General features: G+C 39.7%; 1 long non-coding RNA gene across 2 annotated transcripts in view; it reads left to right on the forward strand.

The window, feature by feature from the left end:
• Nucleotides 1-8,982: 8,982 nt before the first annotated feature.
• The window catches only part of LOC114017215 (uncharacterized), a 34,368-nt gene continuing 17,567 nt past the window's right edge, over nt 8,983-25,783 (forward strand). Inside the window, exons 1-2 of one of the 2 annotated variants that reach the window (XR_008732630.1) lie at nt 8,983-9,358; nt 9,450-9,580. This is a non-coding gene — a long non-coding RNA (uncharacterized LOC114017215). The remainder of the gene's footprint in view (nt 9,359-9,449; nt 9,581-25,783) is intronic. The other variant, XR_008732629.1, reaches the window with a different exon arrangement.

Genomic DNA, 25,783 nt, shown 5'->3' on the forward strand with positions numbered 1-25,783 from the left:
TAGTTCCAACCCCCTAGCCACAGACAGGGACACCTTCCACTAGACCAGGTTGTTTAAAGCCCCATCCAACCTAGTCTTGAGCACTGCCAGGATTAGGCCATCCACAACTTCTCTGGGCAACCTGTTCCAGTGCCTCACCACCCTCGCAGTAAAGGATTTCTTCCTCATATCTAATCTGAATCTACCCTCTTTCAGTTTAAAGCCATTACCGCTTCTCCTATCACTACACTGCCTGGTAAAGGGTCCCTCCCCAGCTTTCCTGTAGGCCCCCTTTGACTACTGGAAGGTTGCTATAATGTCTCCCTGGAGCCTTCTTTTCTATAAACTAAATAATCCCAACTCTCTGAGTCTGTCCTCTTATGGGAGATATTCCAGCCCACTGATCATTTCTGTGGCCGTCCTCTGGAGCCACTCGAGCAGGTGATAATTTCTTGGGAATAACTCTTTCAGTTAAATGAATTCAGTGATTAATGAAAGCCTGATTTTCTATTTGACAGTCACTGGGAAGAGTTCATTTCAGTTCTGCCATTTTTCCATTTTTTTCATTTTAAAATGACTATTTTTCTTGACAATATGAAACCATATAAAAAGGGATTCTTATGTGAACTGCTTATCTTTTGGAAAGTGTGCACTCCAGGAATCATCGACCTAAACCAGCAACTAAGTTAAATTACACAGACAGCTCAGATGAAATATCCTAGTTTTTCTTTTCTAGTGTCCTGTATTAAAAGCCTGTGTTTTTCAGAAAGATGAAAGACACGTTCAATAGCAAAATAGATTTTGGACTACTGAAACCCTTAAATCAGCCAATTATACTAGTATCATTAGCCTTCTCTTCTGGGAAAAGCCAGAAAACCATTTTGAAAAGCAGGGGTCCCATTGAAAAATAGTGTAATAAATCTGTATCGCAGTACTCTTGGGCACCAGAGTTGCTTGTAAACAAATAGTCATGATTCATTGCCATTTATTAACACCCAAGACAGAGTTCTGTAGAAGTTAGCAAGGTCTGAGAAAAAAATGCATATGAGCTTATTCCTGTTCAGGAAGTGGTAATATATTAAATCTGTCCTTTAGAATCTACTACTTATCTTTAATATATGCTTACCTTCATTGTTTCCCTATGAAAACTACATCTTTCTCAAATTATATTTTTTGGCTGAGGTTTTTCAAAAGAGGACTATTTTTCTCCTCTGCCTACAAGGCCCTAGTTGCCTTTTGTTGCCTTCTGCAGTCAGAGGTAAATGAAGGAAAGAGAAGTGATTAAGCAATTTCAATATGATTTAAAAGCCATTTAAAAAAAAAAACCCTGATATTTTTGAGTTCTAATTTTCTGCTTCTCTGGCCAATTTTAGCAAAACTTCAGTTATCCTGCTATGTACTCAAAGAGCTAAGCTAAACCAGAGCATATTGACACATGGTAGTCATTTGAAGGCAGAAAAAATTCTTACATTTCACTTACATTGCTTTCAGCAGTAGGATATGAACATCTTCAAGGTTTAAAACTAAGTTCAAGGTTCATCACACCTATCTTTTTTCATCTTAGTTTGGCACCTATCTTGCAATTGTCTAGACTCGTTCTAATGGGCAAGGGCTTACTTATAAAGTTTCATCCCATTTGAGATGAAAGAATGAATAAGTCCCTAGAAGTACATGTGACGGGATTTGAATTTAAGTTACTGAAATCGAACAGGTCGGTTGAACTCTTTTTTTCTTATGTTATATATGTGTAATTCTAATTAATAACAGCAAGAATACAATACATGAACTGCATATATTGCTCATTTGATTTACACAACTATTTTATTAATTCCCTGTAATTTAATACAGCCTGAAAAAATCATTAAATTTATATATGATAGTGTGGTGGGTTGACCTTGGCTGGATGCCAGGTGCCCACCAAGCCACTTTATCACTCCCCTCCTCAGCAGAACAGGGGAGGAAGAAAATAAGGTGGGAAAAAACCACATGGGTCAAGTTAAAGTCAGTTTGATAAAGCAAAAGAAAGACCACACACAGAAGCAAAGGAAACTGAAAGATATCTCCGCTACTTTCCGTCAGCAGGCAGTGTCCAACCATTTCCTGGGAAGTAGGACTTGAGTATACATAGTGGTTGCTTTGGAAGACAAACATCACTATAGTGAGTGACCCCCACCCTCCTCCTCCTTTCTCTTAGCTTTTATTGTTGAGCAGATGGCATATGATATGGAATATCCTTTTGATCACTTTGGCTCAGCTGCCCTGGCTGTGTCCCCTCCCAAGACCTTGCCCACCCCCAGCCTGCTGGTGAGGGGGGATGTTGCAGAGACAGCCCTGATGCTGTGCGAGCACTGCTCAGCAGCAGCCAAAGCGCTGGGGTGTTGTCAACACCTTCTAGCCACCAATGCAAGCACAGCGCTGTGGGGGCTGCTGTGGGGAAAATTGACTTGACCTCAGCCAGACCCAATAGAGATAGATATAAAGTATGGAAACTCTAGAAAAGCTCAATCCTATAAAAAGGATGAGTGAGAATTCAAGGAGTTTTTAATCTCAATAGCTTCTCATTATAAAGGGTTGAGTCACTGAAATCGTTCTTGGCAGGAAATGGTCATGAGCATCGTTGCTCACCCTTTTCTTTACCTTTAGAGAGTGTAAAGAGAAATAAAAGCTATGATGGCAGTGGTTCAAAACTGAGTCAAAATTACAGTTAATTCAAAGTTAAGTCAATAAACAAATGTTAAAAGTGGTTCAAGTATAGATCCATATTTTATTGCACTCTACTTATTTTGGAAAATAAGGACATTATTATTGCTCTGCTCTGCCAAAACTTTTAGACTATTGGTTTTGTAGCTTGGTGATGTGACATTTTTTTTTAAATCTCAAACATTTATTTATTTTTTTCATTTATATCTTTATTCTTTATATTTTTTACAAATAATTAAAATTACTTCAGTGGTGGGTTAAACTTGGGTGGCTGCTAGGTGCCTACCAAGCTGCTCTATCACTCCTCCTCCCCAGGAGGATAGGAGGAGAAAGTGGACGAAAAGCCTCATGAGCTGAGACAAGAACAAGGAGGTTGCTCACTAGTTATTGTCACAGGCAAAACAGACTTGACATGGGTAAGGTCAATCAAATCAATTGACAATTAATGACAGAGTAGGATCATAAGGAATAAAAATAAAATTTAAAAAACCTTCCCCTCACCTCCCCTTCTTGCCAGGCTCTAATTCATTCCTTCACTCCCAGCTCTTCTACCTTGTCCTCCCCAAGGGAACACGGGGAAAAGGAATGGGGGTTGTGATCAGTTCATAATATTTTGTCTCTGCTACTCCTTCCTCCTCACATTCTTCCCCTGCTACATCATGGTGTCCCTCCCTTCAGGATACAGTCCTTCAAGAACGGCTCCAAGGTGGGTTCTTCTCATGGGCTGCAGGTCCTCAAGACCTGCTTCAGCATGGGTCCTTTCCACAGGGTACAGTCCTTCAGGAATGGACCGCTCCAGCTTGGCTCCCTCACAGACCACAGTTCCTGCCAGCATCCTGCTCCTGTGTGGGCTCCTCTCTATGGGCTGCAGCTTCCTCCAGGGCTTATCCACCTGCTGCAGTGTAGGATCCTCCATGAGCTGCAGTGTGGGTATCTGCTCCAACCATTGCCCTCCATGGGCTGCAGGGAGGTAACCTGCATCACCACAGTCTTCTCCATGGGCTGCAGGGGGATCTCTGCTCTGGCACTTCAAGCAACTCCTCCCCCTCCTGCTCTGACTTTGGTGTCTGCAGGGCTCTTTCTCTCACATTTTCTCATTCCTTTCTCTCATAGCTCCAACATATCTTTTTTTATCTTTTCTTAAATATGTTGTCACAGAGGTGCCACCAGCATTGTTGATGGGCTCAGCTTTGGCCGGCAGTGGGTCTGTCTTGTAGGTGCCTGGAAGTGGTACTGTCCAACATGGTGGCAGCTAGTCTTTTCTCACAGAAGCCACTTCTGCAGCCTCCCACCACTGCCAACACCTGGACACATACACCCAATATACCTTCTACTGTTATAAGGCTTTTGTGCTGGTTTGCCTGGAAGATAACAGCAACTGAATATCTCTAAGCTGTTAGATGGATCCTGTATTAGAAACCTGGAAAGATGGAATGTAGCAGTTCTCCTGCTGTATGCTGAAGAATATAGGAGAGGATTTGGCATCTGCTTTGAGAAACTAAAAGGTTAACATTGCCTACTGGTTATTTTGAGCGTACAAAATGATTTTGAACAGCTCCAAATGAGTATTGTAAAATGATTTATTGCGTTCTGTCTGCACAAAAAAAATATCTCTCTTCTCTGGAGATCATCCCATTCTTTTTGAATGCCAGAAATTCTCACAAATAAACTTTGAAAAGGTGAAAAATTATTCCTTAGCAGGTAATGTTCTGGACGGCCATGCTGTAGTACTGGTAGATATGAGTTGATGTCCACATGTAACTGCTTTACCTTCCCCCAGTGATGGGGACTTGCAGTTCAGTTTTAGAGAGTTCAAAGTAGCTGTCGTCAGATTATTTCTATAGCACATCTAAGCACAAACGTAAACAAAGGAGCCATTTGTGTCAAACTGATCCCAAGATCTTTTACAAGATACATCTGTCTTTTACATTTTTTGGTTTGATTTCCTAAGAGAATACACATTTTAAATGCATGATGGATTATGTCATAGCTAATGAACATCAGTGCTGATCTCACTTAGCATCACCTGTTTTCTTCATCATTTTGGTATTCTTTGTCTGTCTGTAAAGATACCAATTACTTTCTTGTTGTAATCTCTGTTATCTTGGCAACCATGTGAATATTGCAGATTAGTGATTTGAATGTAATGAAAATTTAAGTGCCTTTGGTTTTTTGCTTTCTGTGAGAATGTCTTTAGTCAAAATTATCATCTGACAGCTAAAGAAACATCTTGTCCTCATTTTGTATAGTAAAAAAAGTGTTATGTACCTGGAATGATACCATGATATTTGACAGTGAAAAATTAACAATCAAAAAATAATTAAAAAAACCCAAAACAAACAGCAATTCATATGTGGTGGTGGTGGTGGGTTAGCTTTTTTTTTTTCCCCCTTGGATATGGCTACCTACATCCTTATCATCCCATAAATCCCATAGATTAAACAGCCTCTTACATAATATGAAGTAAATATTTACTGTTTCCTCAAATTTGCAACCTAGTAGTAATTCATTCTAAACAGAAATGACACATTTTGGAGTGTGATGCTCTGTAAACTCATTGAAAGGAAGTGCATTTGGGGTTATCGTGGAATTTTGATTATCTTCCTTCTGCAGTATTCTGCATGATTCCTGTGTTTGCAAATGTTTTCTTTAGTAATAAAATCATCAGAGCTTCTTTTGCACAACTCATTCCTATTAATCCAAGTCTTTTGTTACATCTTAAACTCTCATTGAAATTTACCACTAAATCTAAGTATATAAATTTATCTTTACTCCCACTATTTCTTACTGTGTGAGTTTTGATCTATTATATAGCCTAATCTCCTTCTGGGAAGATTTTGCTAACTGTAGGCATGCTAGAGGTAGAAAGAACCATGAGTCAGTGCAGGACACCTATATACAGAGAATGAGGGTTCACTAAGACAAAGGGCAGCAGAACCTGATCTGTTTTTAACAAGCAAATGCTCTCTCCAGTAGCATCACAATGTGGTTTAAGCATGGCATATGTGTTTAAGATCTTCAAGCAGATATCCAGTTGCAGTGATACTGATATATATACATATATATACACACACACACACACCCCATCCAATTATTTGATCTTTTCTTATGCTTTATGTACAGAAAATAAACATATACTTCCTTTTATTTGTACGATTCATAGTAGAATCTAAAATGCTGAAAGGATGCCACTACCACCCTTGACCAAATCCTGTAAGCCCATAAATAGGAGCAATACTAGTGACAACAACAATGGGCTTGAGACATTCTTAATCATACAGATCTTATAAATATGCTTATTTTGGACTATTATAGTTCAAAATTAACATCACATTTCATGCTAATACATGTGATATATACTGTGGGAGAATGCAGTATCTGTAATTCTTACACAACAGGCTTGGCCTGGTTTTGGCTGAGAAAGAGTTACCTTTCTTCTTAGTACCTGGTGCAGAGCTGTGTTTTGGATTCGGTGTGAGAACAATGTTGATAACACTGATGGTTTTAGTTGTTACTGGGTGATATTTATACTAAGTCAAGGACTTTTCAGTTTCTCAGGCCCTGTCAGCCAGAGGGCTGGGGGGGCACAGGGAAACTGGGAGGGGACACAGCCAGGGCAGCTGACCCGAACTGGCCAAAGGGATATCCCATACCATGGGACAGCATGCTCAGTATATATACTGGGGGGTGGTGGTGGTGGTTGGAGTGGGCTGATCATTGCTCAGGAACTGGCTGGGCATCGGTCAGCAGGTGGTGAGCAGTTGTGTGGTGCATCACTTATTTTCTTTCTTCCATTCCCTTTGGATTTCATTCATCTCCCCCTCCCCCTCCTTTTCATTATAGCTGTTATTGTTGTTATTACTATTGCTCTTTCATTTTTATTTTACCTCAGTTATTACATTGGTTTTATCTCAACTCTTGAGTTTTACTTTCTGATTCTCCTCCCCATCCCTCTGGGTGAGAGGAGAGTGAGCAAACAGCTGCGCGGTGCTTGGTTACCAGCTGGGGTTAAGCCATGACAGTGCAATATAAACAAAAGTGATAAAGCGGGGCAGAACTGAATAGTCAGTGAGTATGAAAAAACCTTGGAAATAATAGTATTCCTGATAAGTGAATAAAAAATAATAAAAGGGGAATAAATTACAATCACTTAGGGACCACTTCCCACTTCATCCCAGTCTCTATAGCTATGGAGCTTGTTGTACTCCTTTTTAAAAAAACCCCAAACGTATAAGCTTCCATATTTCCTCCTTTTTGTCAATGTACCTGATTGTGCTTAAGTGGAATTTGCCAGTAAAAACTTCAGCTTTTGAAGTTTTAACATTTTGATTTTCTTTGAAAATGCTGAAATAATTTCTGATTAATTCTTCCAGTAAAATTCCTGAAGAAAGAAAATTCTACTCCCACTGGATCCATAGTAAACTGTATTCAAGGTCAAGAGCTGCATTAGAAGTTTAGGGATATCAGCAGAACACAGAGAAGAGGAAAAAAAAACCCCAAAACTCTTGCAATTTTATTCCTATAAAATGGGGTATAGAAAAGGGAAATCTGTGTTTAAAGGAAAGCTAGGAAAGGCCACATCTTCTGTTGTAGCACTAACATCCTGGGGTAGGATGGGGAGATTACTGAAGAGTAGTTTTATTGGAAAGCACAATTGGGTGTCTCACTCAAGGCCCTTTGGGTAGAGCCACAGCTACAACCACAGAATACTGCAAGAAAAGACAGGAGCTAATCAAAGACCATCAATTTAAAAAGCAACTGATTGACCTTAGGAATCTCATAGCTGTCCAGATGACAATATAAGGATGTAGAACTTCATTTTAACAAAATTACTGAAAAATAGAAAAGATTTTCAGAGAATCAATATTAAACCATGCAGAGTAATTTCTAGGAGGTGTTGGGTTGTAAATTATTGCCTTAGATGGGATTCCTTCCCATGTCTACAGTGGACTAGCTCTGTTCAAAGTATGCACCTTCTAATCCATGAATAGTCAGTGGAAAGAAACAGGTATTTCTGGGGCAGGTGCTTACAGTAGATGCATATGTCAGGGAGCAGCAAAAGCAAGGCTGCTTCAGGAAGGAGGATGAGCCAGGAGGAGAGGGTGACCCCAGCACAGGCAGGCAGAGATACCCTGAGAGGCCAGTCCCACCACACCCACGCAGGAGCAGGGTGGTGGTAAGGACACAGTCCATCAACAAACAATTCAGTGATCATCAGATGAGGTGAGGTAACAAGTCAGGTCCAGGTCCACCTAGGAAGTCCAGGCAGCATGCCAGGACAGCCGGAGACAGGGCCAGAGAAAGCAGTGACAGAAGACTATGAAGGTCATTCTCTTACATGAGTCATTATTTACAGCGTGTGACCTGTGGGGCTGACAGGCTTCGGCTGTGCCTAGCTTTGATAGAATTATCCTGGCAAAATTCAGGTACAAGGGAAAGAAATGGGTCTGAGACATTTCCTTAGGCCATAATTAATTGTCAACTATTTTCAAATAAGCATTTGATCCTTGAAATATGCGTATTCCTCATTAGTGGAAGCATAGCTGTCATCTAAATGCACAAGGTATGTTGGGTGAATTTGGCAAAGTGGTCTTGAAATGATAGTCAGTTTAAATACAAGAAGAATTCAGGTGGCATAGACCCTAATAATAAATATCTTTAAAACATTTCTTTTGCCTTGTTAAATAGAAAAAAAGTATTTCATTCTGTTTTTTTCAATAAGCATGCTTGTCCCTACTTTAACCCTAAAGGTAGGAATATGGAAGGACACCCTTAAAAAAAAAGGCATTTGGCAGATCACTGGTTCCTGGACTGGTATGCTCATATCTCCCAGCAGAAGAAAGGCCACTGTAAAGGAATGAAGGCAGTGGGTTGATCAGCATTGATAACATGCAGCTGTGGCCTTGCCTCAGAGGCAGTGGGCTGATTGACATGGATGATGTGCAGCTGTAGCTCGTTCCTGCTAAGTAGTTAAATAGCCCTGAGGAGGGTGTGGTGCAGTGCACAGCACAATGTGGACAGTAGATAAAGTTTTGAACCCTTGTGGGGGATTGGTGGCTGTTCTGGGGCAAGGTGTGGGAACTACTTATTGAAGTTCACCTGGTATGGGATGGTAAAAGCCTGTTGCACCTGGGTAGTTTTGAGAGTGCTGTGACAAGTTCTCTGTACAAGCCGCAGGGTGCAAGAGAAGGGGTGTCAATGCAGAAATGGGAAGGAGTGCACTTGGCCAGCTGAGATGTCCCATGCTCTTATCATACCTCAGGGCAGGGAGTAGGAGGGAGAAGGGGTGTCTCTGGGGGGAGCTGTTGTAGTTCTCACAAGGGGGAGCATCACTGAATTCTGAAGAACAATCTTAATAATTTGTTGTCAAACATATCCAGTTGAACTCTGCCAGCTTGAATTTTGTGCTGCTGCTCCAAGGTGAAGTCATCAGCCCTTGCATCTCTGCAGTCAGTCATCCACACAAGGATCACAAGATACTGTTTTCTACCAGCAGGCCAAAATGCATATGGGCAGAGCACAGTCTCAGGTGATAGCACTTTCAGGAAGTGTTGCTTAGTCAGATAATGCCGTAGTACTTGTACCAAAAGGCAATAGCAGTTTCTGCTTTAGAATCCAGAGGGTTGGCATGTGGCTGGATGAAGTATCTGTCCTGGGTATCTAAATACTTACGCTGCAAGTAAGCATTTCAGTATTTTTGTTTTGTTTCCACTCAGTGCATACTCATAATCATTAAAAATACTATAAATAAGTTATTTGTCTTTAAATAGAAATGAATGTTGGAGTGGAGATCTGACATTTAGGAGCTCTGGGAAATACTGCTAGGAGTGTAGCTGGGGGGAAAACACTTTTCTATTCTGTATATTTTTGACAAGTTGTATTTATTTGACCTCTCCAAAAGGTAAGTAAACTAATTTTGACTTTTTTATTACTCAAAATCCTGGGGAAATAGAATTTAATTTCAGTTAGTTATTTCATTTCAAACACTTTGAGAATTAATATTTTTTATATTCAAAAAGTGTTGTCATAATTAACTTTTAACTATGCTCCTACAGTCTTAAAACATGTAATTCTAAATAGAAAGTTCTTAATGGAAATTCTGAACTGTAAGATTGTCAGTTTAGTTTTCACCCATTTCCAAATCTTTGTTAAAAAGAAAAAAAAAATCTTCCCTATGAGAAAACTGTGAATTCCTATTCTGCACATGTAAAATGTTTTGCTACAGTAAATCTCAAACTCCTTATAACAGTAAGTTTTTGTTTTAGAATCCTTAAGAACAGCAGCACTTTGTGGAAACTTTAAAAGTTAATGTTTCAAATGGTACCAAATGTTCTTTTCTATCCATGTCTTTTTCAGCCAGTGTTAGATAAGCAACATTTGCAATACCTTCTTAACAAGTACACTAATACCCCAGTGGATTCAACCTTTCTGTAAAGCTGGTTCCCTGATGTAGAAAATTCCATTTATTTGTACCATTACAATAGCCAGGAAATGAATGGAATTCAGCTCTTCTGTGTTCATCTTCTAAGCCTATAATACTAACTACCATACTAAATAAAAATAGATGACCTATTTATCATTCCCTAAGATCTCTTTCTGGCAACCAAGTTCTTATATTAACCAATACAGCAGAATGCATTTGTTTCATGTCAGTGCTTTCATAATAGAATTGTTTTGCTGAGCTTGTTGTGCAGCTTCCATACAGGACCTTTGGTTCCTACTGCATTCCTTGTCTGTCTTTATTGCTATCTAGTGGTGAGCTCCAACAACAAGTGTGCTCCTTCCTCCAAAGAAAAAAAGAGCTGTAAGGACTCTGTAAGTTTGCTGTCAAAATAACTTTTCCTCATGCTCCATCTTTATTGTAGATGTACAGGGTGTGAATTCAGTCTTAGTTCTGGATTGCCACTAGAGTCCCAGGGTAGGTCCAAGTGCCTGTTAATGGAGGAGGTCATTCTGATCAGGTCACTCTGATCAGGTCACATACAAATGTGGCAAAGCATGCACAGATTTATCCTGAAGCAGCTATCCTGTCCTGGGGTTTTCCTAAGGCCAGTATACTACATCTTCTGAACTGAAAATCAATTCAAGCAAACAGGTGATAATAGGGACGGAAAATGACTAGAAGACAGTGGTCTGCTCTCATGCCTGCTCTTAATTTTGGGCAGACAAGGTCAATTTGTGAGTGCAGCCTGTGCTTCAAAAACATATCTGAATATAAAGCTCTTCGCGTCCAACATTCTCCCTCTACTGTGACAGGGCCAAAGAAGGGAATTTTGCTCTTCAGACCTTAGATGCAGAGATTGATTGTCGTACTTCATAAAGCACTCCAGGCTTGATTCAGCTGCTTGGAAAATTATCATGAGCTGTTATGATAATTTCAGCAGTTCCACTGAGGGCAGATAGTCCACAAGGACTGTTAAACCGACCTTTCCTATTAGGAAGAGGAAGGTTGGGGAGTCCGCACTGACTGCTGGTTAGTGTTACACTGAGGCTGTATTTGAGAAGGTGGTTACATTTTGAACTGGTTGAAGGTTTTTGAGAGTTAGAATACCTAATCTTAAATTCAATAAACTTCAGTAATCTGGTTACTTGTCATAATAAGTGAATTTAGTGAACATTATATCAGGCCCATTATGCAAACAAAAATAAATTTTTTGAAAGTTGAAAAGACATTCATGATTATACCCTACAAAATGAGCTGCTGAGAAGTTGTTACGACAAAAAGTACCCTGCCCTTTTTTACCAGCTACTCTAGCAAGGGGGAAAGGCTGTGGTTAATGATGTGGAAAGTAGTTCTTTGTATCTCAGCATTACTGCCTTGGCTGTCAAAATCACTATTCATTTCTGTGACTTGAAATGGACTCTGTACAGCTGTTTTATGAAAGTGCTTTGAAAGCCAAGCATTGTTGCCATGTGAGTTAATGGAACTCACATAGTAGCTTCAAAGAAGAATTATATAAATTTGAACTACATGAAGCCCTAACTAGAGTGAGCATGATGATTTAGATAATTCCTGATAGTCTCCTATAGAAAATCAGACATTGCATACATTATTGTACAAAAAAATTCATCCAGCTACTTCTATTCTTTAAGCATTTGTCTGCAACAGAGCAGTTTTCCCTTTTAAGCGCTTCTTGCTAAGGCTGACAATTTAGATGTGATCACAATGTACTGATCTTTAATGCTATAATTGTCATATGGTACTTTGTGTTCCTGTAATAGGCCTGCGTGATGCTGGAATTGAATAGTGACAATGGATATCCCATGGAAACTCAGTAACCCACCTATGCTATGCTGGATGCTGCTCCTACCAGAATCAACGGCAGTGTTTCCAATTATATCAATATGAGCAGTATTGTGACTGTCTGTGTGGGAATAAAAGTCAGAGGCAAAGAAGAAAGGATCTGCATGAATCACATACAAATTAGCCTCTTAGTGTCTGATTTTAATAAAAGGTTGTTGAGGAAAAAAAGGGAGGAAAGATAAGACTAGGAATGTCATTTAACCTTGGTTAAACTGTTGTTATCAATATAATTTCATCACATGAACTTCCTTTTGTAAAAAAACAATGGAAACATTAACAATTGTCCTGCCACAGGTCTGCCTTCCCCTCCCTCGGGAGGGTCTGGCTCATGTGAGCTTTACAGTGTGGCTTTGTGAAAAGCCACCTGGTGCATCTATGTTCATTGCTGCTGCTGCATGAGTTGGACCTGTGACTGACTTCCACCCTGTCGTGACTAATGCCATTGCCTGCCTCCAGCGGTTCCACCCGCGGTCCTCTTTATTAAATATCTGCCTGGTCTGCCTTGTGGATGGCCTTTCCTCATTAAGATATTTCCTTTTCTTCACTGCTCTCTCCAAACTCTCAGACTCACAAATCCAGGTACTTTCTTGCATAGACGATTATTTCTTGTTTTCACACCTCAGTTCATACTCTTTTACTGCAGCGATTTGCAATCTGTTCTTGGCATCTACCTCCCGTCTGGGTGGACTGTCATCTTTTATGGACCACGTCTCAGGAATACAGAACTGACATGTGGGACAGGACTATCTGCAAACCTCTAGGTTTCCAAGCTTGTGCTAAGATGGTCTCTACAGTCTGTGTCAAATTCATATCTTGTGTTTAGTTCATGCAAAATAAAATTAAAAAGTAAAAGTCAAGCCAGTGTTAGGATACAAGCTGTGCTTGTGTTTTTGCAACTTCGTTTTCAGAACAGCAAACTTCAGACTAAAGCTTTGTGTCAAATTTTTGAAGCTCCTATTTGTGCAAAATATCACGATGGGAACTTAAAAAATGGGAGATGGCAGATGTGCCTGAATGCAGGAGCTCAAAAAATATAAGATTTTCATGAAGAACAGGACACAATTCAAATGTAATTCTAGTGCATCAAAATGAAAATTATAACACAAGGTCAATAGGCCAAAAGATCAGAAATTCTTGGGCTTTACTTTCATACTTTCCTAGCTGTTTAAGTGTAGCACTTTAGAAGGTTCTAGTGCTATCAGACATGGAGTGTTATTAAAGCACAAAACAACAGCTTAATCTTAACTTTGAAGTGTTTATAAGGTACTGTAGACTTAAGAACATACTAGATATGAAATATAGGATAATATTTTCTAAAAGAGAAAATAATAATGGGTATAATTCTTTTCTTCTGTTTCATAATAGATCCCTGAAATATGTTATAAATTTTATGTATTGTCTTGTGAGTAATTCAGATATTTGACTATCAAACTGAAAAAAGAAAGAAAAAGAGACATGGGAATTGTAAATGTTGATCTGAACTGTGTGAAGCCTCCATTTTAAAATATTAATTTGACTTCAGAGCTTTTTTTTATATTTACTAGGAAACTACAGATTGAAGTAACCTCAGTAGAGTCACTGTTTAACATCATTTTTGCAATACTGTTACATTAAAACAGTTATGTTTCTTTATGAAATCAAATTACAAAAAGCTCTCATCCAAGACACAGAGGTGTATGCTGTTCAAACCAAAGGCATGCACAGCCAAAGGACTTTTTTGCGTATTTATTTGTGGAGTGTTTTGAGTTATTTTAGGAGAAAGTGTCTATTATTGCAGTTACAGAAATTCACATGGGGATTAAATTATTTCTTATATTTTTCCTGAATGCACTGTCATAGCCTTTTCTATTGGAGACAAGCAGAAATGCCAAAAAAGGAGTGTTTGTAGTAATAGGAAAAGTAAAGGGGCAACTGAAGTATGGTGAGCGCTAGTGGACAAAGGGCTGTGTAAGTCCTGTAGGTGGTGCTCTGCCTTGTGCATGAGAGGGAGAGAATGGAATATGAAACATAAGGAGGACAGATAGCCAGTGATGGGGAACAATGAATGCAGAAATACAAGTGTGAGGGTTGGGAGCTCAGACATGCGTGGCAGAGGAGCTGTTGAGTGACACTCAACATTTCTGAGAGCACCCACTTATCCTAGGAGGTATCCATGGAGCTGGGAACACAGTACTGTTTGGAGACATGACAGATGTGAGAGCAGAAGTCTTTGGGAACTCTTCATTGAGTTTCCTTCTTCAGGTGGTCAGAATGGACATGGGCAGGGCCAGGATGAGAAGGTGGAGTGACTTGGTTGGGCCTCATACAGGGGAAGAGCTGAAGAGACATGTGCAGTCAAATCTTCAGCAAGAGGATACGGAGGAGTTGGCAGTGTGACAGTGACCTGAAACATTTGGGGTACATGTGTGCCAGGGACTACCTTTTGCCACAGAAGGATCATGAGCCAGGGTACCCATCGTGAGGGGGATGTGCCCATGCCTACCACTCTATGAAGAAAATTCTTGCATGTGCCAGGCATGGCCTGAGGTCCAAGTGGAGGTTGTCTCTGAGCAGTTCTTCACACACCCCACCACTCTCCCCTTCCCAGATGACAAGTTGTCCCATCTTTTGGTGTCTGGCAGGATTTAGGGGTGAGAAAATGGAGTGACTGGAGGACAGACATGTACAGGTGACTGTGGAGCCCAGTTTTGGGGTGGATGGGCTCTAAGTGACACTGACAGTTTGCAGGTCATGCACAAGCAGCTGGATGGCATGCAGGGGGCGTGGGCTGAGGAGAAGATCTGGAGAGCTGGGGCTGGGTGGGCAGTGTCTGCTTTCTGGCAGGGCACCCAGGACAGGGGGATGCACAGGAGGCACCTACAGTGATGAAAGAGGTGGGTCCCATGCACTGGTGGGAGGGAGCATACATACTTTTTACCAAAATGGAAGATGAGATAAGGGCATTAAGAAGAAAAGGCTGCCAAAGGTATCAAAATACTAATGAGAGAAAAAAACTAACATTCAGGACAGGTCTAGTGAGGATTCGTCAAGGCCCACAACTCTCATCCTGACCAAGCGCTGCAGCTAAGCAGCGCTTGGCTGGTTTTTGTTGTGAGGGAGAACCAGGTGAACCCAGTGGTGTAATCTGAGATCAAACCAGGCAGATGAGCCTTCAGCTCTTTCAGATGAGTTGTCTTTGTTCCAATGTTTTGTCTGAATGTGAAACAACCAAAATTCAAAGCAAGCAGAGTCCCATGAGCCTGCAAGGCTAATCCCGTGCTTTGACAATGCTCAATGCAAACCTCCCTCAGATGATTCACGTGTGTTGCCTGCTCACTTAGTGACACGACATGTTCAGCAGGATCCTCTCTGCTCCAGAATTAAACCCAAACAGTGCAAAGAGCATTCCTCTATCCCCTCCAAGGATCAGAGGAACTGGCTGATGGCTAAATCCCTTTGAAGCAGGAGTTGGATGCAGCTGCACTGCAGGCAGGTGAAGGCAAACTGCAGTGATACAGCAGTTCTGTTAGCTTGTGAAACAAAATGTAGGCCATGTTCTAAAACACCATGGTAAAGTCCAAGCATTCTCCACTATAGGGATTTCAAATTTGAAAACCTCCTCATACTTCACTGCTGTAGCACTGCCAGGTAGATGGCTTCTAGAGAGAGGCTGCATCTGCACCTTTCCTCTCTCCCATGAATATGTCTAGCTGCCAGCACACACTTCCTGAATTAGCTTCCCCTTTCTACTTTTTGATTTTACTGAAAACATAAAATAATATGAAGCATATTCTGTCACTGACAAGTGCTTTACAGCCTTCAACTCTCAAAGGCAAACCTGACATTCATTTCCTATAAAAAACTCTTGCACAGCTCCAAGCAGACTGGGAAACCATGGAATGCTTTCCATGCTTAGTTATTTTTCTTTCAGAGTGCCATAATTTCTGCTGTGATTATTGGTGGAACTGTGGTATTTATGAAGCAGAGATGCTGTAACATGAGGTATGGTGCCTGGTGCTTACTCTTGTGCACTGCCCTGGACCTTTCACGTGGATCAGTTTCCAGAGATGTGTAAAGCTGGATGGCAACTGAGCGCCATGTTTGCTCTGTGGGAACCCATTTATTTTTCACTCCTGTGCACAGCACACGGTAAGCTTACATGCTGAGTAGGTGGGCAGCTGGCATCATAGCCTTGAGTCACTGAGGGAGTTTCTGGGTGCAAGGGGAGGTTCCCAGTGCCTTTAGGTACATGCTGACACTGAGGGCTGTAATTTTGGATTTAGTATCTAAGTTAGAATTGTAATTTTCTTGTTGATATCCAAGTTGGGGTGAATTCTACCTGAATTTAGCCATCTAAAAGTTAGCTGTCTAGTCTAATATTTCTTAAGACTCACTTTTACTAGTCCTAATCCTTCATGCTTGTTACACACTATGTAATGCAGTTTAACTGCTCATCTGTGGAACCCTACCGTGGCAGCTCTGCTACTTCTAAATTATTCTACATTTGTCTGGCTGCTATTTCTCTGTGTCCAGGTCCTGTGAAATGTCTGACTAAAGAATTGACTAAAGATTTTTATTCCATATCGTGCAAAATCTGGAATAAAAATGCTCTGCAGAGAAGGACCAAGCCAACATCAAAAAATATGCTGAAGTGCCTCATGTAGAAACTAGAGAGGGCTCTTCCAATGCTTTGTAAAGAATATGTTGACATCTATTCTTAGCTCCCTGATTTTCTCTATGTGATAGCCCAGAACCCAGGAACCTCAATTCATGCTCTAGATGATGAAAGAGCAGCACTTGTACCCAAAGGTTTTCTGGAATTAATTTAATAGTCTTTGGTTTGCACTTACACTTTTTCAGTAAATTAGCGACATCATGATGAGTGATATAGTGATATTGTTATATTCCAGTTTTGTGGACTCATTTCCTTGATTTACACCTTTATCTTTTAACTCTAAGTTAAAGTTGAAAGAATTCCCCCTGCCCCCTTAATATCTAGGCTGTTTATTCTCTGTAAGGTTTTGCTGGGGGTGTGTGTGTGAATCCTTTCCTCTGAGAACAGCAGTAATGTGAGAGTTTGACAGGGTCTTAATGACCTAAATTGACCAAAGTTGTTCCTTGATGAGGTGGCTCTGCAACTGATTTTATCTTAAGTTTGTAGGAGCTTATTAAACTAATTGAAGACAAGGAAGACAGCTCCAAAATGCAGACAGACATGATTGTTCCCAGAGGAGAAGAGTTAATGTGCAAAATGTCTTCAGCCAAGCTGATAATATTCAGAGTTTGGCTTTGATTCAAACTCACCTAGAAATAATTAATTATTTTCAGAAAACCTTTGCTTGAATACTGATGAAGTCACTTTGTAAATAGTGTAATGTTTTCCGTTTAATTTCTTAACAATAGATTAGCATTGTAGAAACTGTACACATAATAACATTTGATTCACAGAACAGTAATTTCCTTTATTGCATATTACTTCCTCATATAAAATGTTTCAGTTGTGTGGGCCACATCAGTCTAACAATATCTCCATTTTCTGAACTTACTGTTTTTTATTTACCGTAATTGATTTCTGCCAAGAACAGACATCAGCTTCAGAAATCCTCAAGTTGTAATTGGTAGACATTGCCTCAAAGTAGTCATTAGCTTAGTAATATTGATGCTTAGTGCTTGAAGACAATGGGAATCTTTCTATTCATGTCAGTAAACTCTTCATTAGACCTTTTTGTCAGTGATGAATACCAGGGATATTAAATCAACATTTTTGCATTAAGTTGCAGCTTTTACCTTTCCACATAACAATGAGCAACTTCTCCTAAAAAATGCTTTTGAGGAAATTACCTTGGCACATTCATTTGCACAAAAAGGAAAACATTTTGGTGATCCCCATCACACACCTTCCAGAGTGTTTCTATTCAACATGTACGCGATACCACATGCAAAGGCAGAGAGGGATTCCTTTGATTTCTGTGCCTGTTAAGATATCCCAGAGTTATTAAAACACTACCTTAATACCCATTTATTTTTCACTCCTGTGCACAGCACACAGTAAGCTTACATGCTGAGTAGGTGGGCAGCTGGCATTTTGAATCCACCCCAAGCAGTCTGTCATAAATGACACAAAGTGCTGTGATTAGACTCTGAGAAAATGTGTATGTCACTCTAAGCACCTGTCTCATTATAAAACAAGCAGTCACTATTTCTCCAGGGTCATTTTCACCCTGCTAGAGATTTCAGCAACATGTGTTTTAATATATTTGCAGGGAAGCCTCTGTAAAAGCTATCACATGAGAGGGTCACAGTGTCAGTTTGGATCAAGAAGACTGGGGCATTGTCTTGAAATATATCAGGAACTGGAGAATGGGGAACCAGTCAGGAGCATAGTACAACTGTGAGGCGGTTTCTCAAATTCTAGGGTCAGGGTGACAACAGAAGTATGTCTGCCTAGGTATCTGCTGCATAGTTAGGGCCAAGCTGCAGCACGAATTTTATAGATAAATACTTATTCTGAGTTACACTCAGAAACAAACCCAGAGCACATATGTAATCTTCCTGCAACACACTTGCTAATAAAACAAGGTATCTTGTTCAGCAGAGGAAGAGCTTCTGAATCCTCTGGGAGCCTGACACACTGAAACAAAACCCATAACCCTCTTGCTCTGTGACCGCCCTCACCATTGGGCTCAGCTGTCTGTCTTCCCGTGTCTCAGGCCTAATTCTGACAGGTCCCCACTGTACGAATTTGTCCCAGACTTCCGAGCAAGTAACAAAGCTCTGAAAAGGGCCATAGGAAAGCCTATAGAGAGAACCATGCAAAATAAAAAGGGTAAAATTATGGATAGAGAGACATGAGATGGTGTTTATTGGCAGCTGACAGATTCAAAAGGAAAAATACCAATATAGAAAGGAATAAAACCCTAAAGGCAGAAAGGTGGAGTCAGCAGATGATAACTCATCAGCATGGAGGATCCAATCCAGGGGCAGGGGCCAGTTCTTTCCTTCCTGACTGGCACCTTCTGACCAGCAATGCTTCCTTAGGTGTCTTGTGAGGGTGGTAAGCACACTAAAGCTTAGAATTGTAGCACCTGGGAGTGATAGTCAATAATTGCTTTACACTATAAACCTGTGCGTGCCTTGCTTGCAGAGCCCCTTTGCACATAGCTCTTTAGCTGGCTCCTTCAGGCTTCTTTGAGCCTGAGCAAAGTCACCCAAGAAAGGGTTGCCGAGGTGTAAAGTGAAACCTCAAGGTAAGTCCATCAAACATTGCTCACTACTAAGAAGGATGTATAGGAAGAGAAGATCAATGGTTTTGGAAGAATAGGTTGCTTCAGTTTTCTGCCATTACTCTTTGCCTCTTTTTACCATGACTCACCCCTTTTCATTGGCTGCCCTTCAAAAATGCTTGGGTCGGACCTTTTTCTCACCTCAGAGGTCTGTAAGGAGGAGTTAAGCTATGACAGTCAGTAACAGCATAATTTAGATTGGAGAACTAGAACCTCTTGTGACTAGTTCAGGTGTAAAAATATTCCAGGCCACAGCATCAGGTACGACTCTGCTACCGCTTTGACTGGGTCTGTAGAGATTTTAGTCTCCAGCTGCTCATGAAGCTAGTCCATACCCAGGAGGAACCTGGCAGTGTGAGCTTGACGGCGATCAAAAACTCTTATATGCTAAGATGTGACAAAGTGGGTATCAGAAGCACAGAGCCACTAAAACAGCAATCTTCCCCTCTCTTTCTCTTCAGGAATACTCTTAGGTATTTGCGCAGCACTAACACAGATGACAAGCCAAAATCTGCAACCAAAATCATGTTATGTTCTAAACATGGAAAATATTGATGGCTTTTAATTATTTTTTTACTACCATTAAGAAAACAAGAGCCATGTCCGGTAAATCTCTTGATGGTAATTTATATTTTCTTTTCTGTTCCAATTACATAAATTAAAATACATGGCATGCCACAATTGTATTTTTAGAAGGTCTTTTGAACTAAATATTGCTAGCAATGGGAGATTGTTGATTATATTCACAGCTCGGCTAGGTCTTGTTAGATGGAGTTTTTTTGTTATGAGCATGTAGTCATATGTCATTCTGTGAATCTCTGCTGTGTCTTGAACATTTAACTGCTAGCTGAAGAGCTTCTGATTTTTCAGACATGTTATTTATAAAGTCCTATGAGGTTGCAAATGATATTCAGTGGCAATTAGAAGAAAGTTCATGTATACAAAAATTATTAGTAATGGAGACAAACTAGACACTGTGAAGAGCTTTAAAATTAAAACCCACCAATATTAGTCTAATCAATATTCTTTATAGAAAAATTAGTTACATACTACAAAAGTCCCAACTGACAATAAGAGATATTTTCCTGGGGCAAATGAGCTGTATGTCAAGAGATAAAATAATTGCATATGAAATATGCCACCAAAACAACATTTTCATCATGGAAGAATAATTCAAGAACAATTTTCACAAAGCTCCCACTAACAGCAGTGGCTCATTATAATCAGTAAGTCAAACATTTACTTAGCATCATTGATGCTGACAATTAGTCTTTTGTCTTTTGCATCTGGTGCTTTTAGCAAGCTTCATTTGATCAAGAAGTTTTCCAGATACTCTTTAAGTTAGTGGTACCCTCTCAGTTTATTTTATAACTTCCATTCATGATCAGAAGATTCTAATTCTTTCCTTTTTGAGAGAAATTAATTATGACTGTATGACTTAAATAACTAATTACATGGATATTTTAAATAAATACATAAATTAAAAAATCAAGTTTTGTTTACACTCACTTAAAACACATGGTACTAGGAATATATACCAGAATGTGATTTTTAATTATTTTTGTCACAGATCAGAGCAAAACTCAATGCAGATTTGCAGGAACAAAACAAGGTATGTCTCGATCAAGAACCAGATGTTGCTTTCCTTCATTAATTTGGAAAATAACATGACTATGGGTGACAGGCTTAAGCTCATTATCAGTATTGTGAAATTTTTATTTTTTTTTTTATCAGTGGCAAAACAGAAGAAAGAAAAGTCCTTTACCATAAAGAGATTTCTTCTCTTTTTCTTATGAAACATCTTTCTTCTCTCTGCCCCCTGGAAAATAATGATCAGGATGAAAATGAATTATCCATGGTGTAATAATTGAAATGTCTTTTATATTTTTTATAGTTGTAGTTAATTAGATTCAACTAAACATGTTTTTTAAAATACAGCATCAAAAATATTCAATATGTTTTGGTTTTTTAAAAAACAAATCAGTTTTTTTCCTACCCTTTAATTAAACTCAACTCAGTTCTATGAAATTTTGATGTAGACTGCATTGGTACATCAAAATTTCATAGAACTGAGTTGTTTGTCCAGTGCATATTGCCAGTTCATATTCTGCAACACTTTTCAGAATAGCTAATTCTCACTGTCATTCTTGCAGCAGCCCTTCAGAACACCATGCAGCAACACTTCTTCAGTAAGTGTGTAGAAACATTTTCTGCATTTACCCAAATTGCTTCCAGCAGACTCCTGACAATAGTTATAGCCTGGACATCTCAAAATGTAACCTTTAGTTTACAGAGATCTTCACACAAATAACCATCTTTTATGATCAATAGTGGTTTCCTTTATAAGAAAGCAATTTGTGTAATTCAAGAAACTCAAGTGAAAATAAGCATCCTTTAAAAGACATACATATTTCCTAAGCCACAAAAGAAATAGCAATTGAAAGTCAATCTCCTTTTTTTTTGGTGCAGTATCATTGATGCAGCTTTTGCTAGCAACTGGAATTATGGACTGAGATAGGATGTAAAAAAAAGAGGAAAACCCCCAAGCTTCTGAATAAGCCAGCCCTCTCCAAATTCTTACAGTTCAAAGGCAGAAATAACTTCTCCAGTTACACACCATCCTTCTTTTATGGAGTGTTTCTTATGCATGCTAGGCAGGACAGGTGATTTGTTTGTCGAAATAAGAATTTTAGTTGAAAGACAAAAGAAAACAAAAAGATCTGACAACCACCCTGGTTACTTGACATTTATCCATCCTGACACCTCGTAAAATTCCCAGTAAGATGTTATGTTCATTTATGGCAGTGGGAGTTAAATAGCCGTGAGAAGAACTTGGGGCCTGTCCTGAAGCTTGGTTCCATAGGACTAAATCTATAAATGTGCTTTAGTGAAATAGCAGCAAGGGGTAGGCATGGATAGACAGCAAACATTGCTCCTGGTATGGGTTTGGAGCAGGCATGGTAACTTATATCCTTCCAAGACAGCACCAAATAGACCTGGCAGCAGCAGCCTGCATGTAGCCCAGCTGTTTGGGAGGGGAAGAGAATGTAGCTGTCAGGCTCTAGTATCCGGCTGCATTGCAGAGAACAGTCTCCAGCCTATATTATTTAGTAACATTGCTGTAACTTTCACCTATGGCATATGCCTGGAGTTTTAAACCCATAGGCTCTGCCCAGCTCCTGTTCAGGCTTCTGAATCCCACTCATCTGATTCTGTGTGCATCCTACTGAATCCCACAACGTAAAACTTCTCCTATACTACACAACCCCTCTCGCATAGCAAAGGGAATTTTGTTTTATTTTTACCTAAAAAGGTACCCAATTCTGAAAGGAAAAATCAAAATCTGTGAAGGAAAAGAAAAAAAAAAAAACACCCAACTTTGGAAAAGCTGCACTTGATAACCCTCCCTGGACTTGCAGGAAGGTAGATGGAAGGGCAGATGCTTTCCCTTTTGAGTGCGAGAAGTACCTAATGGGAGCTCTTACAACAGAAGCCAGCTCATATAACAGCTGCTATTTCTAAGGGTCCAGAGAGCAAAAGAGAGAGCTTAATCTTGTCTCTTTTCTAAAAAAAAAAAAAAAAAAAAAGGAAAACAATGTTAGTTTTGTATTGACTTGCAGCTGTCAGCACAAGGGTAACTTTTCATTGCTGGCTAACTTAACCGACTCTTTCGCAATAGCAACGTAGCTATCTAATTTTGGGGTCTGTAAATTTGTATTTAGTATTTCATGGTGTTCTTTTCTCAGGCTTATTTCTTGTGTCAAAGAGGAAATGCCTTATATATCTTGTGTTTACATGTGTGCCATTTCTTAGTCATGTTTAGACTAGACACATATTCATATGTTAAAAATTTAATTTCCCCAACACTGGCATAAACAAATGTAGGAAATGTATTCTGGGTCTTACAATGAGGTATTCTTACCATGATGATTGTCTTAAGAAGCTAATAGATGTTACATGAGACAGAAGAGGATGTATGAAAAGACTCATTTTCAGAATTTGAATGTTTAAAAAATAAAATTACCCAGGTATCCACAGGCTTCGTGAATAAAGACAAATAACTTGTAAATTAACAGTTTCAGAAAAGGGACCCGATCAATTTAAAGATCTCAGTGAGGTGTAATGAATTTGCTTTCTTCACAGCAAACATAATTTGTAAATTGTGACCTGGCAGATGCTCTTATAAAAGCTAGAGGAAGATTTTAAAATCTCATAGTGACATAATGTGTATATTGCAGTATCTTAAGTTGCATGAAAGCAACAGCACAACATTTACAGTTATTTAGGTAATGACAGCTTATTAGGGGAAAACTGCCATTCTCTTTATCACATCCCCATTTGCTCCAAAAACATTAAGGAGCTTGTTTAATACTGACACAAAACAGTAAAAATAAATCACAACCAAAGAGATGAGCATGTCTCTGTCTGGATGGGGTTGGGATTTTGAAGACACACCTTGCAGAGCTGATACACGTAGTAGGGTGCAAAAATAAGTAACCATAATCTTAGGTAAACCCTCTTCCATTCGATTAATCCATCTACTAAATAATGGCTCTTGATTTCTGTTTTAGCTGAGTTTATGTCATGACCTAGCAGAATAGATGCAATCCAGCCCACGTGCTGATTTAGCTCACAGTAAGAGCAACCAGCAAGTTGTATAGGTAGGAGTGGAGGGCCGCCTCCTCTGTTGCCATCAAGTCTTGCATGGTGCTAGGTATGTCCTACCAGATGGTAAATAACTAAGGATCTCACTCTAAAAGTGTAAATCTTCTTCTTTTTCCCTTCACACTGTGGGTGGCAATTTGCACACACAGTGGCAGATCAAAATGAATTGGCTGCGTACTGTGCCCGTGTACCCACCCCACGCCCCCCATGGTCATGCCACCCCCTCTGTGGCAACAAGTGAGCTGTGTAACCATGTGTGTAGCTTCTGACTGTCAGCCCACGCAACTAGATCAAATCTTCTGGGGTGTATGGATGTGCCATGCTGTAGGATGAAGAGGTTCAGGAGCTGCTTTGTGTGTGACGAAATGCTTCCACTGCAAGACAACTTAGTCTAGCCTCTAGACAGTCTAGTCTGGCTTCTGGACAGACTTGAGCCTCCCCTGTCATTAACTGAAGACCTTAAAACTAATTTCTCCATCCTTTCATTGCTGATGAATGTTGGCTTCATGCATTTGAACCAAGAGTTTAGTAGTTTGACAGGTCTGATGATCCAACTGGAAGAAGTTTGGTATCGCAGATGAGGCTTTCTGGTCTCATTTCTCACACTTTACAGGAGTGTAATCCAAATATATTTCATGTTGGCACAGCTATACGTTACTTCAGAGCAAACATGTTCCCCCTGAGACCATTAAAAATTCTGAGGTGTGGGGAATAACTAGGAATGGCATTTACTTCTTCAAGAATAGGTTAAAGAAATTGCAAAAAGAGGGATGAAGATAACTTCTACAAAGTCAAAGAAAAGGCTACGGCATCGCTTAGGTGTTTTGGGCCAATGTTGCAGATTCTCCGTCTAGAAAACACCAATATTTTTCAAACCTTGCTGATAGTTTAAGGAATTATGTAACAAGGTTTCAGTTTTCACAGCACATTATTTCGGAACAATTTCTGTAAGGTTCCCTTCACAATTTAGTTTTGCAAAAAATAATTTTGTCTTGAAAATATTATACAGAGGAGGTGTTTTTCTGATACGTTTTGGGAGCTGTTTATTCCACTGTGCAATGTGAAAATTGCTTATGAAGTGATCTAGATATCGTAACACATCACAGCAGTGCAAACACTTAAAATGGATAAACTACATGTCACTGGTGGAAGGGAAAGATGTAGGAACCAGATTTTGGGACAAAATATGAGCCTCTTCTCTTGCTTTGTGATCTTGTTTATTTATATGCCATTTATTGCTTGATCTGTGTCTGCTGTTCCAAATTGTTATTTTAATTAAGCATAGCTGTTCTGCCAGAAAACAGAGGGTCACAAACATCAGACCTAAAATAACTGAGGATAGCAGGATGTATTTTGAAAATGCTCTCATGAATGATTTTTCTTTAGTGAGATTTTTTTGGTCATTACTATACTGTAACACCATGTGGAGATGTCTTAGTGATAAATTTGCTCTTGTGAAGGAGACAGACAAACGCATTCAGTGTTTGTGTCTGGTCGGGGTGTAGTGGGACATCTGACTGGAGAAACGCTCCAGTCAGGTTGGGAACTATGCAAAAATGAACCTTACCTTTTTTATTATTATTATTATTCAATATCACTGTAACGAAAGGAGTCACCCAGCACATGAAATCTCTAGACTAGTCCCTCTTTTCTCTGAGGAAACTCTGTTTCCCTGTCTCACCTGATCACTAAACTATGAACCACCTTGACAAACTGGGAGAGAAAAGGCTCCTAGCCTCTTTTGTTAACTGCATCCCATTTCAAACAGAGTAAATGAAGCTTTATCAATTATAAGGAAGAGAGAACAGTTAGACAGCAACCACAACATTGGCCTGGGATGGATGAGATATGACTTTCAATCCGTGCCTCCCTA

This window comes from Falco cherrug, chromosome 5 (assembly GCF_023634085.1).
Source record: "Falco cherrug isolate bFalChe1 chromosome 5, bFalChe1.pri, whole genome shotgun sequence".
NCBI lineage: Eukaryota > Metazoa > Chordata > Aves > Falconiformes > Falconidae > Falco > Falco cherrug.